Source organism: Phyllobates terribilis, unplaced genomic scaffold (assembly GCF_046119375.1).
Source record: "Phyllobates terribilis strain yellow unplaced genomic scaffold, ASM4611937v1 Scaffold_4__5_contigs__length_816908805, whole genome shotgun sequence".
Taxonomy (NCBI): Eukaryota; Metazoa; Chordata; class Amphibia; order Anura; family Dendrobatidae; genus Phyllobates; species Phyllobates terribilis.
The window spans coordinates 677,261,230-677,275,539 of NW_027362764.1; the positions used below are offsets into that span (position 1 = coordinate 677,261,230).

At 45.2% G+C, this 14,310-nt stretch overlaps 4 pseudogenes; all 4 read right to left on the reverse strand.

Moving 5' to 3' along the window:
• Positions 1-1,923: 1,923 nt before the first annotated feature.
• Positions 1,924-2,043, reverse strand: LOC141269472 (5S ribosomal RNA; annotated as a pseudogene).
• A 1,673-nt stretch (positions 2,044-3,716) lies between these two features.
• Positions 3,717-3,836, reverse strand: LOC141269533 (5S ribosomal RNA; annotated as a pseudogene).
• A 5,620-nt stretch (positions 3,837-9,456) lies between these two features.
• Positions 9,457-9,575, reverse strand: LOC141267682 (5S ribosomal RNA; annotated as a pseudogene).
• Positions 9,576-10,516: 941 nt separating this feature from the next.
• On the reverse strand, positions 10,517-10,636 carry LOC141268659 (5S ribosomal RNA; annotated as a pseudogene).
• Positions 10,637-14,310: the final 3,674 nt, after the last annotated feature.

The window sequence follows — 14,310 nt, forward strand, 5'->3', positions numbered from 1 at the left end:
TAATGAACACAATTATGGACTGTACAATATCTACATGCTGTAATTTATTTCAAAGGAGTTTTCATCCAAAGACTTTGTTATAAAAGAACCAAGAAGATGACGACCCGATGACATCAGATGATGACGATTGAACCCGCGATTGCTTCAATTTAGATATAGGGAAGTATAATTATACATATTAAATGAATATTAGTCACGGCTTACCATAACATGAATTCACATCATTATATAACAATAAACCGATATTGATACTATTATTACTATTATTATTATTATGGAAATTTAATGATATTGCCAAGGAAGAAGGAAAGAAAAAATGATTGATGAATGTATCTTCTTTTGAGATTTTTCAGTTAAAGTCCTTTTATTCTCAAAAAAGGGGGAAATGTTAAATGGTTAATTATGGAAATTCATTTGGAATGTTAATCGATAATCATTTTTCTGAGTTCTATGCCTCAGCCATCGTGTCTAGTTGACATGCGCTATTTGTGTGTGTATGTTTGGTTCACTACCATATGTAGAACAGGTGTCCATACGACTGGCTATAAAAGCCCATGGTACAGAAAGGGGGGGCTCTCTTGCTCTGCCCACCCCACAAGACACAGAATCTTCATGCTGAGAAGCAGATGACATGTAGGCCTGGACACATGCTGGACAAAGACATGATTTACCATCCAGGATCCAAGGAAAGATGGGTGAATCTCAACAATTAAGCTAATTATGGACAAATGGACAATTACTTTATAACTAATTATTGTATGTACCTGCTGCAATCTAATTCTTTTTAATGGACAATCCAAGAATAAATAGATTTTTATAAGAATATCGTGATATTGATACTTTGAGAAGCCCTCAGTAGAAAAAAATAATACAGGAAGAAAATTATTTTACAGTCTCCCATCCAAGTACTAACCAGGCCTGACCCTGCTTAGCTTCCGAGATCAGATGAGATCTGGCGTGTTCAGGGTGGTGTGGCCGTAGGCAGAGACCAGCCTCTCACTTGCTGCTTTTCTACTTTGAAGTCTGGCTGCCGGCTGCCCTTTTCAGTGCTCAGCAAGACCAGGTCCTTTTGTGCTTTCCCTTCTCTTCAATTTTTTTGCTGGCTTCCTTTAAAGGTCTTGTAGACAGAAGGCCTCACTCAGAGCCGCTGAGCTCACTGATCGGCTGCACCGCTGTCGACGGAACGTCAGCTTCGCGGCCAATGCCACAGGCCGGTAGCAGAGGCGAGACTCACCGGTAGACCCGGGTAGGGTGAGTAGAGCGCGGTTAGTTGCTTTCTAATAGCCTGCAGCCGGGGATTAACTTTTAATGAAAGGGAACAATCCCTTTGACTGTCTGCAGCGCGCCACACCTAGGAAGCGCACTCTCACACACAAGCCAGCATGCACACGTGCTCGTACGTGACAACACCCCCTATCTGCCCCTACAACCGCTCCGTCACCATGCGTCAGACTCTCCTGCCTGTTTTATGATTTCAGGGCCCTAGCAGGAATCACCCCCCCTCCCCAATTCCTTCCGCACCTTCCTTGCATTCCTTGCACTGAGGTTAGCTCTTTGTCAGCCGTCTGGCTTGGTTACACAAGATTCTTTACAGAGAAACATGTTACTTCTGCTGGCCCTCGCTAGGCGCCCGGCATTCAAATCCTTCCCTGGGCACCTGCTGAAAGCCTGGCTCCTTCACGGCCCCGAGTGCTTTTAACGCCATCATTTCCACATGGCGAGCTGCGGAGTCAATAAGCACTCCTAGCCGTGGCAAGGAGCTCGGTGTCAGGCCTGCGTGAAGGCGGCGGGGTAGCGTACTTAACTGCCAACTGGCTCAGAGGCCTTGGGGCTTCCATCATCTAAGTTACTTAAGGTCGGTGTCCGGCAAGGCGCCGTTCCATGCTAGCCGAGCTGGGCAGTAGGTAAAAACGTCATCAAAATGGTCTACAGCACCCGGAGTTCCCAGGAGGTCTCCCATCCAAGTGCTGTCTGAGCCCAGCCCTGCTTTGCTTCTGAGATCAGATGAGATCAGGCATATCCAAGATGGTATGGCCAGTAGAAGCTGCTCGATCCATCGCCCGGCCAGCCTTTCTCAGGATCACTTGGTGCCGAGCAATCTGGCCGTGACGGGGCGGGCTCCGAAGGGTCCATGCAAAGTCTGTGCCGTCCCTACAGGTGTGGTTTGTTTAGCAGTGATTCACCCGCCGCATCAGGTGTCTTCAAAAATGGCTTGGTGCAGGTTCTCCTGCAGGCTAAACACTTCATCGCGGTAATGTGACAGAAAGAGCAAGCTGGACCCGTAACTTGGGGGCGGAGCGAGACGTCCAGGGGTGAATGAAGGAAGAGGGTGAGATGGTTGCCAGTAACTTTGAGCTGCTCTTCAGGGGGGAGGGTCGTGTTGCCTGCAAAGGTCTTCTGCTTGGGGTTACCGGTGGTTGCCTCCAGCCACGCGGGAGTCGCTGGTCCTGGTGAAAAGGAGCCTAGTATTAAAAGTAAATAAGCAACAAAGCTGGAGGCCCACGGTGATCAGAAGGATGCTGGTATTTTGCAGAGATGAAATAGCGCAAGAGAGAAAGCAAATGAAAAAAAGAAAAGAGAATGAATGTGTGCACTTGTGAAAGGGAATGGAAAAAAGGCATAGAAGAGAGTGCCCCCTGCTGGTGGAAGGAAAGAAAAAGCAAAAGCCTACAGCACCTGGTAGTGCAAGGTCATCTCCCACCCAAGTACTAACCAGGCTCAACACTGCTTAGCTTCCAAGATCAGGCGTGTTCAGGGTTGTATGGCCGTATGCAGAGACAAGCCTCTCACTTGCTGATTTTCTACTTTGAAGGCTGGCTGCCGGCTGCTCTTTTCAGTGCTCAGCAAGACCAGGTCCTTTTGTGCTTTCCCTTCTCTTCAATTTTTTTACTGGCTTCCTTAAAAGGTCTTGTAGACAGAAGGCCCCACTCAGAGCCGCTGAGCTCACTGATCGGCTGCAGCGCTGTCGACGGAACGTCAGCTTTGCGGCCAATGCCACAGGCCGGGAGCAGAGGCGAGACTCACCGGTAGACCCGGGTAGGGTGAGTAGAGCGCGGTTAGTTGCTTTCTAATAGCCTGCAGCCGGGGATTAACTTTTAATGAAAGGGAACAATCCCTTTGACTGTCTGCAGCGCGCCACACCTAGGAAGCGCACTCTCACACACAAGCCAGCATGCACACGTGCTCGCACGTGACAACACCCCCTATCTGCCCCTACAACCTCTCCGTCACCATGCGTCAGACTCTCCTGCCTGTTTTATGATTTCAGGGCCCTAGCAGGAATCACCCCCCCCTCCCCAATTCCTTCCTTGCCTTCCTTGCACTGAGGTTAGCTCTTTGTCAGCCGTCTGGCTTGGTTACACAAGCTTCTTTGCAGAGAAACATGTTACTTCTGCTGGCCCTCGCTAGGCGGCCGGCATCCAAAACCTTCCCTGGGCACCTGCTGAAAGCCTGGCCCCTTCACGGCCCCTTCACGGCCCCGGGTGCTTTTAACACCATCATTTCCACACGGCGAGCTGCGGAGTCAATAAGCACTCCTAGCCGTGGCAAGGAGCTCGGTGTCAGGCCTGCGTGAAGGCGGCGGGGTAGCGTACTTAGCTGCTAACTGGCTCAGAGGCCTTGGGGCTTCCATCATCTAAGTTACTTAAGGTCGGTGTCCGGCAAGGCGCCGTTCCATGCTAGCCGAGCTGGGCAGTAGGGCAAAATGTCATCAAAATGGTCTACAGCACCCGGTGTTCCCAGGAGGTCTCCCATCCAAGTACTGTCTGAGCCCAGCCCTGCTTTGCTTTCGATATCAGAAGAGATCGGGCGTATCCAATGTGGTATGGCCAGTAGACGCTGCTTGATCCATCGCCCGGCCAGCCTTTCTCAGGATCGCTTTGTTATGATCTGCTACAGAGAGTATGGAAAGAAAGGAGATCTATCCCTACAATAGAACTAAACTAGATCCCTACGATGTAACGGGGAACCTGATCCTGTGATCAGACCCGCTAAAGTCCTCGGCTAGTCTGAACGCAGACCTATAGATGTGAGGGTGTCATCCCTACAAGATCTAGGGACTGGGAAAAGTTGGACACCTCCTAGCAGAAATAGTAGCAGTCAAAGACAAACACACAACAAAAAGGCATAGGGGTCAGAAGACCTAGCAAAACTAACAGAGAACGGCAACAGAGCAACAAGCTAGCTCAACAGTAGTAAATACAAATGAAGTCCAGCAAAGCCAGGAGGGCGGAGCCGGATTAAATAGGCAAAATGGTCATGTGACCAGCAAACTAAAAAAAACCCAACAGGAGAGTTGTAACAGTACCCCCTCTTCTAAGAGAATTCTCCGGATCCCCTAGGCCCAGGCTTACCAGGAAACCTCCTGTGCAACGCTCGGACAAGTCTGGGGGCAGAAACATAATCCGCTCTCACCCATGAGTTATCCTCAGGTCCGAAACCCTTCCAAGCGACGAGATACTGCAAACTCCCTCTATACCGTCTAGAATTTAGGATGCGGGAAATTTCATATTCCCCGTCCTCCACCACCGGAGGAACAGTGGCAGAGGCGTCACCATCCGACACATCAGCTTTTTTCAACAGAGAAACATGAAACACCGGATTAATCCTCCAGGACGTAGGAACCTCCAGCCTAACAGCAGATTGGTTAACTATCTGAAGTACCTTAAAGGGCCCTACGAACTTGGGACCCAATTTTTTAGAAGGAATCCTCAATTGCAGATTCTTAGAGGACAACCAAACCATGTCACCAACCGCAAACAAAACCTCTTGCCGTTTCCTATCAAAGTACCTCTTATATTTTTTGTTAGCCTCCTGAAGATTACCACGCACATCCATCCAAACTCTCTCCAAATCACCGGAAAAACTCTCCTCCTCAGGCACAGCCGAAACCAATTTGGAAAATGACCCAAAAGACGGATGTCTCCCAGAACAACAAAAAAAAGGCGAACACCCAGCAGAAGAGGATGTATGGTTGTTAAGAGCAAATTCAGCAAGTGGCAGAAACTCAGACCACCCCTCTTGATTGTCTGCCACAAAACAACGCAAGAACTGCTCAACATCCTGGTTCTTCCTTTCTGTCTGGCCATTAGACTCAGGATGATATCCGGATGAAAACGACAAATGAACTCCCAACCTGTCACAAAAGGCACGCCAAAAACGAGCCACGAACTTAGGTCCCCTATCAGAAACAATGTCAGTAGGAACACCATGTAGTCTGACAATCTCCTTGACAAAGGCCTTAGCGAGTGTCTTAGCGCAAGGCAGTTTGATGAAGGGAACCAAGTGACACATCTTGCTAAAACGGTCCACGACCACCCAGATGACCGTGAAACCTTCAGAGGGAGGAAGGTCAGTAATAAAGTCCATAGCCAGATGTGTCCAAGGTGCACTAGGAACCTCCAGAGGGCAAAGCAACCCCGCAGCAGGAGCATGCGAAGACTTGGATCTTGCACACACAGTACATTGGCGCACCCACTTAATGACTTCCTTCTGCCATCCAGGCCACCAAAAACTGCGACCCACAAGTCTCTTGGTCTCAGAAATTCCTGGATGACCTGCCAACCGAGACTCATGACACTCAACAAACAAATCTCTCCTAAAGGTCCTAGGCACAAACAACCTCCCATGGGGAGTGTTAGATGGGGCATTCTCCTGTGCTTTAAGAATCTCATCCTCCAAAACGGAGTCCAAAGCAGCAATCACAACACCTTCTTGTAAAATGGTCTCCTCTTCCTCCTCAACACCGACCATGGGAGAAAAGCTGCGAGACAAAGCATCCGCTTTAACATTCTTGGTACCCAGGATGTAAGTAACGGAAAAATTAAACCGCGAGAAAAAAAGTGCCCACCTAGCCTGACGGGCATTCAAGCGCTTGGCAGCATCAAGATAGATCAGATTTTTATGATCAGTGAAAACCTGAATGGGAAATTCAGCACCTTCCAAGAGATGACGCCAGTGTTCAATTGCGAGTTTAATCGCCAGCAATTCCCGATTACCAATATCGTAATTAGGTTCAGTCTCGGAAATTTTTTTTGAAAAAAAGGCACAGGGATGTACTCCATCCTTGTTTTCCTGAGACAACACCGCACCAACCCCCACCGAAGAAGCATCAACCTCAACCAAAAACGGCTTAGTCACATCAGGCTGCATAAGGATGGGAGCAGAGGTGAACCTCTCCTTTAGAAACACAAAAGCTTCAATGGCCTCAGAAGTCCACTGAACCGCATTAGCACCTTTCCTGGTGAGATCGGTCAGCGGTTTGACAATAATAGAAATTTTTTTTATGAATTTTCTGTAATAATTGGCGAAACCCAAAAACCTCTGTATCGATTTCAAACCAATAGGCCTAGGACATTCCTGCACAGCTTGAACTTTAACGGGGTCCATCTCAAAACCTTCACTGGAGATAATGTAGCCCAAAAAACTAATTCTCTGTACAGCGAACTCACATTTCTCCAGCTTAGCAAAAAGCGAATTGTCCATTAATAACTGTAATACCTCACGTACGCTCCGCCAATGAGACTCCAGATCCGGCGAATAAATCAAAATGTCATCCAAATACACAACCACATTTTTGCCGATTAAAGGTCTAAGGATATCATTAATAAGATTCTGAAAAAATGCTGGAGCATTGGTGAGACTAAAAGGCATAACCAGATTCTCAAAATGACCCACAGGAGTGTTAAAAGCAGTCTTCCATTCATCACCCTCCTTCATGCGCAACAAATTGTATGCCCCCCGGAGATCAATTTTAGAGAACCACTTGGCCCCCACTAACTGGTTAAATAAATCAGGAATCAATGGCAGTGGGTAAGGATTGCGTACAGTAATTTTATTAATCTCACGAAAGTCCAGACAAGGACGTAAACCGCCATCTTTTTTTTTTACAAAAAAAAATCCAACAGCCACAGGAGACTTGGAAGGCCTAATGTGACCGGCGGCCAAGCTTGTCTGTATGTATTCTTCCAAAGCCTTTCTTTCAGGAATAGTAAGATTAAATAAACGACTCTTAGGAAGAGTCGCGCCAGGGACAAATTCAATGGTACAATCATAGTCTCTATGGGGAGGCAAAACCTGCGACTCCTCCTCAGAAAAAACTCTCCAAAAATCCTGAATAGGTACAGGCAATTCCCCTCTATCCACAGCAGCAATGCGCCCGTTACAACACTTGTCATAACACTTAGGGCTCCAGGACTTAATTTCATTGGTAGACCAATCCAGTACAGGATTGTGCAATTTTAACCAGGGTAACCCCAATATTACTGGAGAAGGCAAATTATCCAATACCACCAAATCCAAATTCTCTTGATGAATACCATTAATAGTGAGGGGAAATTCACAGACCTTGTGAGTAACACTCTTCAAGGGAGAGCCATCGACAGAAACCACAGCAATAGGGGATGACAAAGTTTTAGGTTCTAATCTAAGTTTTTCCAAGAATCCCCCATCAATCACATTCAGAGTAGATCCATAATCCACAAATACCCGAAATTCAATTAATTCATCCTGAGCAGCAGTAGTGGCAGATAGGAATACTCCCTTAGAATTTAAACAGGTAATACGAGCATGACTGACCATTTTTTTTTCTTTCTTCTTACGAAGCACACAGCTCTTAATAAAATGACCAGAATTTCCGCAATAGAAACACAAGCCTTCAGAAAGTCGGTGGTCTTTTTCCTGAGAGCGGGGTGCCATCGCCGAAATTTCCATCGGCTCTCCATTGTCAGCACAGAACCTCTCAGGACTCGAAGCTGACATAGCAGAGGATTTGCTCTCATTAACCCTTTCACGCAGTCTCCTGTCCACCCGTATAGCTAATTGCATTGCCTCCTGCAAGTTTCCAGGTGTGGGATAAGCAATCAGTAAATCCTTTACCCTTTCACATAGCCCTGCAAGAAACAAGCTTTTCAAAGCAGAATCATTCCACCCCACCTGGGCAGACCACCGACGGAAGTGAGAACAATATTTTTCCACATTACCTGATCCCTGCCTCAAACGTCTTAATTCAGACTCAGCAGATGAGACACGATCAGGATCATCGTACAACAAACCCAAAGCAGAAAAAAAACTATCCACTGATCTATAGCACGGATCACTAGGTTGGAGAGAGAAGGCCCATCCCTGAGGATCTTTGCGCAAAAGTGACATTATGATCCCTATGCGCTGTGATTCATCACCAGAGGATCCGGGTCTCAAACGAAAATATAATAGACAAGCATTTTTAAAAGAAAAAAAATCTTGTTGTTTGCCAAAAAATAGATCAGGCAGACGTACCTTAGGTTCCACAAAATGCGCTCCAGAACAGCTACTCACGTGTTGTTGGAGCTTGGTCACCTCCAGAGAGAGTCCCTGCAAGCGTTGAGCCAAATCTTGCACCGAGACCATGATGGAAAACTGGAGGTCTTTCCTTAGAGAAATTTTTTTTTTTTTTTTTTTTATGGCTGGAATTACTGTTATGATCTGCTACAGAGACTATGGAAAGAAAGGAGATCTATCCCTACAATAGAACTAAACTAGATCCCTATGATGTAACGGGGAACCTGATCCTGCGATCAGACCCGCTAAAGTCCTCGGCTAGTCTAAACGCAGACCTATAGATGTGAGGGAGGGATCCCTACAAGATCTAGGGACTGGGAAAAGTTGGACACCTCCTAGCAGAAATAGTAGCAGTCAAAGACAAACACACAACAAAAAGGCATAGGGGTCAGAAGACCTAGCAAAACTAACAGAGAACGGCAACAGAGCAACAAGCTAGCTCAACAGTAGTAAATACAAATGAAGTCCAGCAAAGCCAAGAGGGCGGAGCCGGATTAATTAGGCAAAATGGTCATGTGACCAGCAAACAAAAAAAAACCTAACAGGAGAGTTGTAACACGCTTGGTGGCGAGCAATCTGGCCGTGACGGGGTGGGCTCCGAAGGGTCCCTGCAAAGGCTGTGCCGTCCCTACAGGTGTGGTTTGTTTAGCAGTGATTCACCCGCCGCATCAGGTGTCTTCAAAAATGTCTCGGTGCAGGGTCTCCTGCAGGCTAAACCCTTCATCGCGGTAATGTGACAGAAAGAGCAAGCTGGAACCGTAACTTGGGGGCGGAGCGAGACGTCCAGGGGTGAATGAAGGAAGAGGGTGAGATGTTTGCCAGAGACTTTGAGCTGCTCTTCATGAGGGAGGGTCGTGTTGCCTGCAAAGGTCTTCTGCTTGGGGTTACCGGTGGTTGCCTCCAGCCACGCGGGAGACGCAGGTCCTGGTGAAAAGGAGCCTAGTATTAAAAGTAAAGAAGCAACAATGCTGGAGGCCCACGGTGATCAGAAGGATGCTGGTATTTTGCAGAGATGAAATAGCGCAAGAGAGAAAGCAAATGAAAAAAAGAAAGAGAATGAATGTGTGCACTTGTGAAAGGGAATGGAAAAAAGGCATAGAAGAGAGTGCCCCCTGCTGGTGGAAGGAAGGAAAAAGCAAAAGCCTACAGCACCTGGTATTCCCAGGTGGTCTCCCATCCAAGTACTAACCAGGCCTGACCCTGCTTAGCTTCTGAGATCAGACAAGATCGGGCATGTTCAAGGTGGTGTGGCAGTAGGCGGAGACAAGCCTTTCACTTGCTGCTTTTCTACTTTGACGTCTGGCTGCCGGCTGCCCTTTCCATTGCTCAGCAAGACCAGGTCCTTTTGTGCTTTACCTTCTCTTCAATTTTTTGGCTGGCTTCCTTAAAAGGTCTTGTAGACACAACGGCCCACTCAGAGCCGCTGAGCTCACTGATCGGCTGCAGCGCTGTCGACGGAACGTCAGCTTCACGGCCAATGCCACAGGCCGGGAGCAGAGGCGAGACTCACCTGTAGACCCGGGTAGGGTGAGTAGAGCGCGGTTAGTTGCTTTCTAATAGGCTGCAGCCGGGTATTAACTTTTAATGAAAGGGAACAATCCCTTTGACTGTCTGCAGCGCGCCACACCTAGGAAGCGCACTCTCACACACAAGCCAGCATGCACACGTGCTCGCACGTGACAACACCCCCTATCTGCCTCTACAACCTCTCCGTCACCATGCGTCAGACTCTCCTGCCTGTTTTATGATTTCAGGGCCCTAGCAGGAATCACACCCCCCTCCCCAATTCCTTCCGCACCTTCCTTGCCTTCCTTGCACTGAGGTTAGGTCTTTGGCAGCCGTCTGGCTTGGTTACACAAGCTTCTTTGCAGAGAAACATGTTACTTCTGCTGGCCCTAGCTAGGCAGCCGGCATCCAAAACCTTCCCTGGGCACCTGCTGAAAGCCTGGCCCCTTCACGGCCCCGGGTGCTTTTAACACCATCATTTCCACACGGTGAGCTGTGGAGTCAATAAGCACTCCTAGCCGTGGCAAGGAGCTCTGTGTCAGGCCTGCGTGAAGGCGGCGGGGTAGCGTACTTAGCTGCCAACTGGCTCAGAGGCCTTGGGGCTTCCATCAACTAAGTTACTTAAGGTCGGTGTCCGGCAAGGCGCCGTTCCATGCTAGCCGAGCTGGGCAGTAGGGCAAAACGTCATCAAAATGGTCTACAGCACCCGGTGTTCCCAGGAGTTAACCCATCCAAGTACTGTACGAGCCCAGCCCTGCTTTGCTTCCGAGATCAGACGAGATCAGGCGTATCCAAGGTGGTATGGCCAGTAGACGCTGCTCGATCCATCACCTGGCCAGCCTTTCTCAGGATCGCTTGGTGGCGAGCAATCTGGCCGTGACGGGGCGGGCTCCGAAGGGTCCATGCAAAGGCTGTGCCGTCCCTACAGGTGTGGTTTATTTAGCAGTGATTAACCCGCCTCATCAGGTGTCTTCAAAAATGGCTCGGCGCAGGGTCTCCTGCAGGCTAAACCCTTCATCGCGGTAATGTGACAGAAAGAGCAAGCTGGACCCGTAACTTGGGGACGGAGCGAGACGTCCAGGGGTGAATGAAGGAAGAGGGTGAGATGGTTGCCAATGACTTTGAGCTGCTCTTCAGGGGGGAGGGTCGTGTTGCCTGCAAAGGTCTTCTGCTTGGGGTTACCGGTGGTTGCCTCCAGCCACGCGAGAGACGCTGGTCCTGGTGAAAAGGAGCCTAGTATTAAAAGTAAATAAGCAACAATGCTGGAGGCCCACGGTGATCAGAAGGATGCTGGTATTTTGCAGAGATGAAATAGCGCAAGATAGAAAGCAAATGAAAAAAGAAAAGAGAATGAATGTGTGCACTTGTGAAAGGGAATGGAAAAAAGGCATAAAAGAGAGTGCCCCCTGCTGGTGGAAGGAAGGAAAAAGCAAAAGCCTACAGCACCTGGCATTCCCAGGCGGTCTCTGTTAAATGGTTAATTATGGAAATTCATTTGGAATGTTAATCGATAATCATTTTTCTGAGTTCTATGCCTCAGCCATCGTGTCTAATTGACATGCGCTATTTGTGTGTGTATTTTTGTTTCACTACCATATGTAGAACAGGTGTCCATGCGACTGGCTATAAAAGCCCATGGTACAGAAAGGGGGGGCTCTCTTGCTCTGCCCACCCCACAAGACACAGAATCTTCATGCTGAGAAGCAGATGACATGTAGGCCTGGAAACATGCTGGACAAAGACATGATTTACCAGCCAGGATCCAAGGAAAGATGGGTGAATCTCAACAATTAAGCTAATTATGGACAAATGGACAATTACTTTATAACTAATTATTGTATGTACCTGCTGCAATCTGATTCTTTTTAATGGACAATCCAAGAATAAATAGGTACATTTTTTTATAAAAATATTGTGATATTGATACTTTGAGAAGTACTCAGTAGAAAAAAATGATACAGGAAGAGTATTATTTTACAATGGTGAGCCAGCCAGTCCTGTTTTTTTGTTTTTTAAATTAAGTAAGTGAATTTCTTCCGTGAACAAGGGGGGAGTCCTGACGAGCTGAACAGCTGTTGTTCACGTGTCAGTAAATTCACTAGTTTGTCACGAGAAGCAGAAAGGACCTACAGACTGAGGAAAGACAGGAAGCAGAGGTACTAACAAGGAACGGAATCACACAGGAAAAGAATCAGACGAACTGAAGACAGGACGTGCTGATAAAGAGAAGCCAAGGAATCTTAAGGTAAGCAAAATATGGATATAATTTCTTCTTTTGCTAAACAAAGTAATATTAATTTCAAAGTTAATGTAGGAGATGACATAGAAGTTTTGTGGCTCAGTTTATACAAAGAATGTGAATTGCAGAATTTACAGTTAACTTCTAAATTGGTAAATAGAGACAAACAGAAATTGAGAAATATTCTACATTTGGTAGATTTTTTTCATAGTCTTGTGTTAGAGATTTCTAAGCAGGAAAATAGTGTAGAAGTGTCAGACGGTGATACTGATTCTGACTGTAATGTGGAAAATGAACAAGAAGTAAGACACGTGTCTGTAACTGAAGGTGACCTTGGGTCTGACCAAGAGACGGACATACAGAAACCTGACATGGGAGGAGACATGACTGACATACGAGAAACCGACATACTAGGTGATGTGGGAGGAGACGTGAGTGACGTAGGAGGAACGGACGTACAAGAGCCACTAAAAATATCAGAGAATTCTGGAATTACCCAGGCTCAATGCCAAATTAAAATGAGGAAAAATTTGCTGAAATTATACAAAATCATGCCAAAATATGATGTCAAAATCCATGCCTGTAGAAATTCAGAGACATTTGAGAGCTTCTCTGATAAGTTTGATTTATCCAATGAGGAGAGGAATCAATTATTTAAAATATGGATTCCTGTGACATTGTCCAGACGTTTACATTTAATGCCCTGTGAAAATGACTCTCCTAATGGATGGGAAAATGATTCGGACAGATTAAGATATTTGATTTATTGTGTCACAAAGGATTTTCCCAACATAGAAGATCTGCAGAAACTAAGGATTGGTAGGAAGGAATGTACATATACATTCATGTCCATATTTGAACGGTTGTACAAAGCTCTCATCAAAAATGGAAAAGTACAACATATGATAACAACTTTTGTACAAAAATTCAAATTCCTAAATTCAGTTTCCCAAGTTATGGCATCACAAAAAAATTCATTATTTGAATGTGCGCAGATGCTGGATTTTGTTAGAAAACATGAGAATCGTGAAAAGAAAATAAATCAAGCTAAATTTATAAAACCAGGAAAGGTAAAATCTTACCAAAATCCAATATCAAACTCTCCTAGACTGAGTCATCCCCATAGTGAACTCTATCAAATACGCAGAAGATTTCATATATGTTATAAGCCATATCAGCCAGTGCAAAGATCCATCTCTCCACAGAATGAGTTAATTCTCAGTCAGAACTGTGATTCTCTAAAAAGGAAAATGGCTGAAACTGATGGACAGAGACAGGTGAGACGACCAACTCACAGTGACGTCATGGAATGTGGACAGAAGAACAGGCAGTTCTCTGAGGTTTTGAAGGATAGAAAAATGTCTTTCCTAAATAGGGCATTCCTGGGGATATTTGAGAGAGACAGAAGATTTGGTTTAGGGAGTAGCTAAGGAAAAACTGCAATTATAATGTTGTATCAAAATGTAATACAATGTCTCAATATTTATTTATAATCTTATACAGTAAAATTGTAGTTACATAGTTTCTAATAGTACTTATATATATATGTATATATATATATCTATATACACTTGTCTAAGTAGAGATTGCGTATAATTGTATTTATATATACGTTTATAAAATATATATATATATTAATTATTAAATTAGAACTTCATATATATAAATTTAAGTAGCAATATTTTGAATTACATTAGAACCAACCAATATATGTATAAGATATTTAAATAATTCTGTTTCTGTATGAATTTGATATTTAATTTTATTTTCTTATATTTCCTTAGAGTTTTCATTCCAAAGCAGGATTTGATCAAAGAACTCTAAAATGGATTTATTTCTTTATTCACACAGGAAGGGAAAAAATTGCATGATTTTATGTGTATAACATTTTAAAATAATAACAATATATCTAGTTGAACTATAATATATATGTAATACTTATTAATTCTTTTGTGTTGCTAATATTTTCTGTGCATGAAGTGTTCGTGCAAATTAAAGTAGCTTTACAGCATGACGTGTGACAGCTGCGGCCTTTGAACTTTGAGCTATTAGTATAGGATCCCATTCATTCTATTTTCAACTGATGTAACTTAAGACCGGGCAGCCAGTGAAAAAAGAATCTAAGACAAGAGTTTTTTCAAGTGTCTAAAATTCCAGTGACTTACTCTCATATTATATAATATGTACTTGGGGAATATTCAAAGAAATATAAAGATATTCAATTGATATGGCAATGCGCATTAATAAAT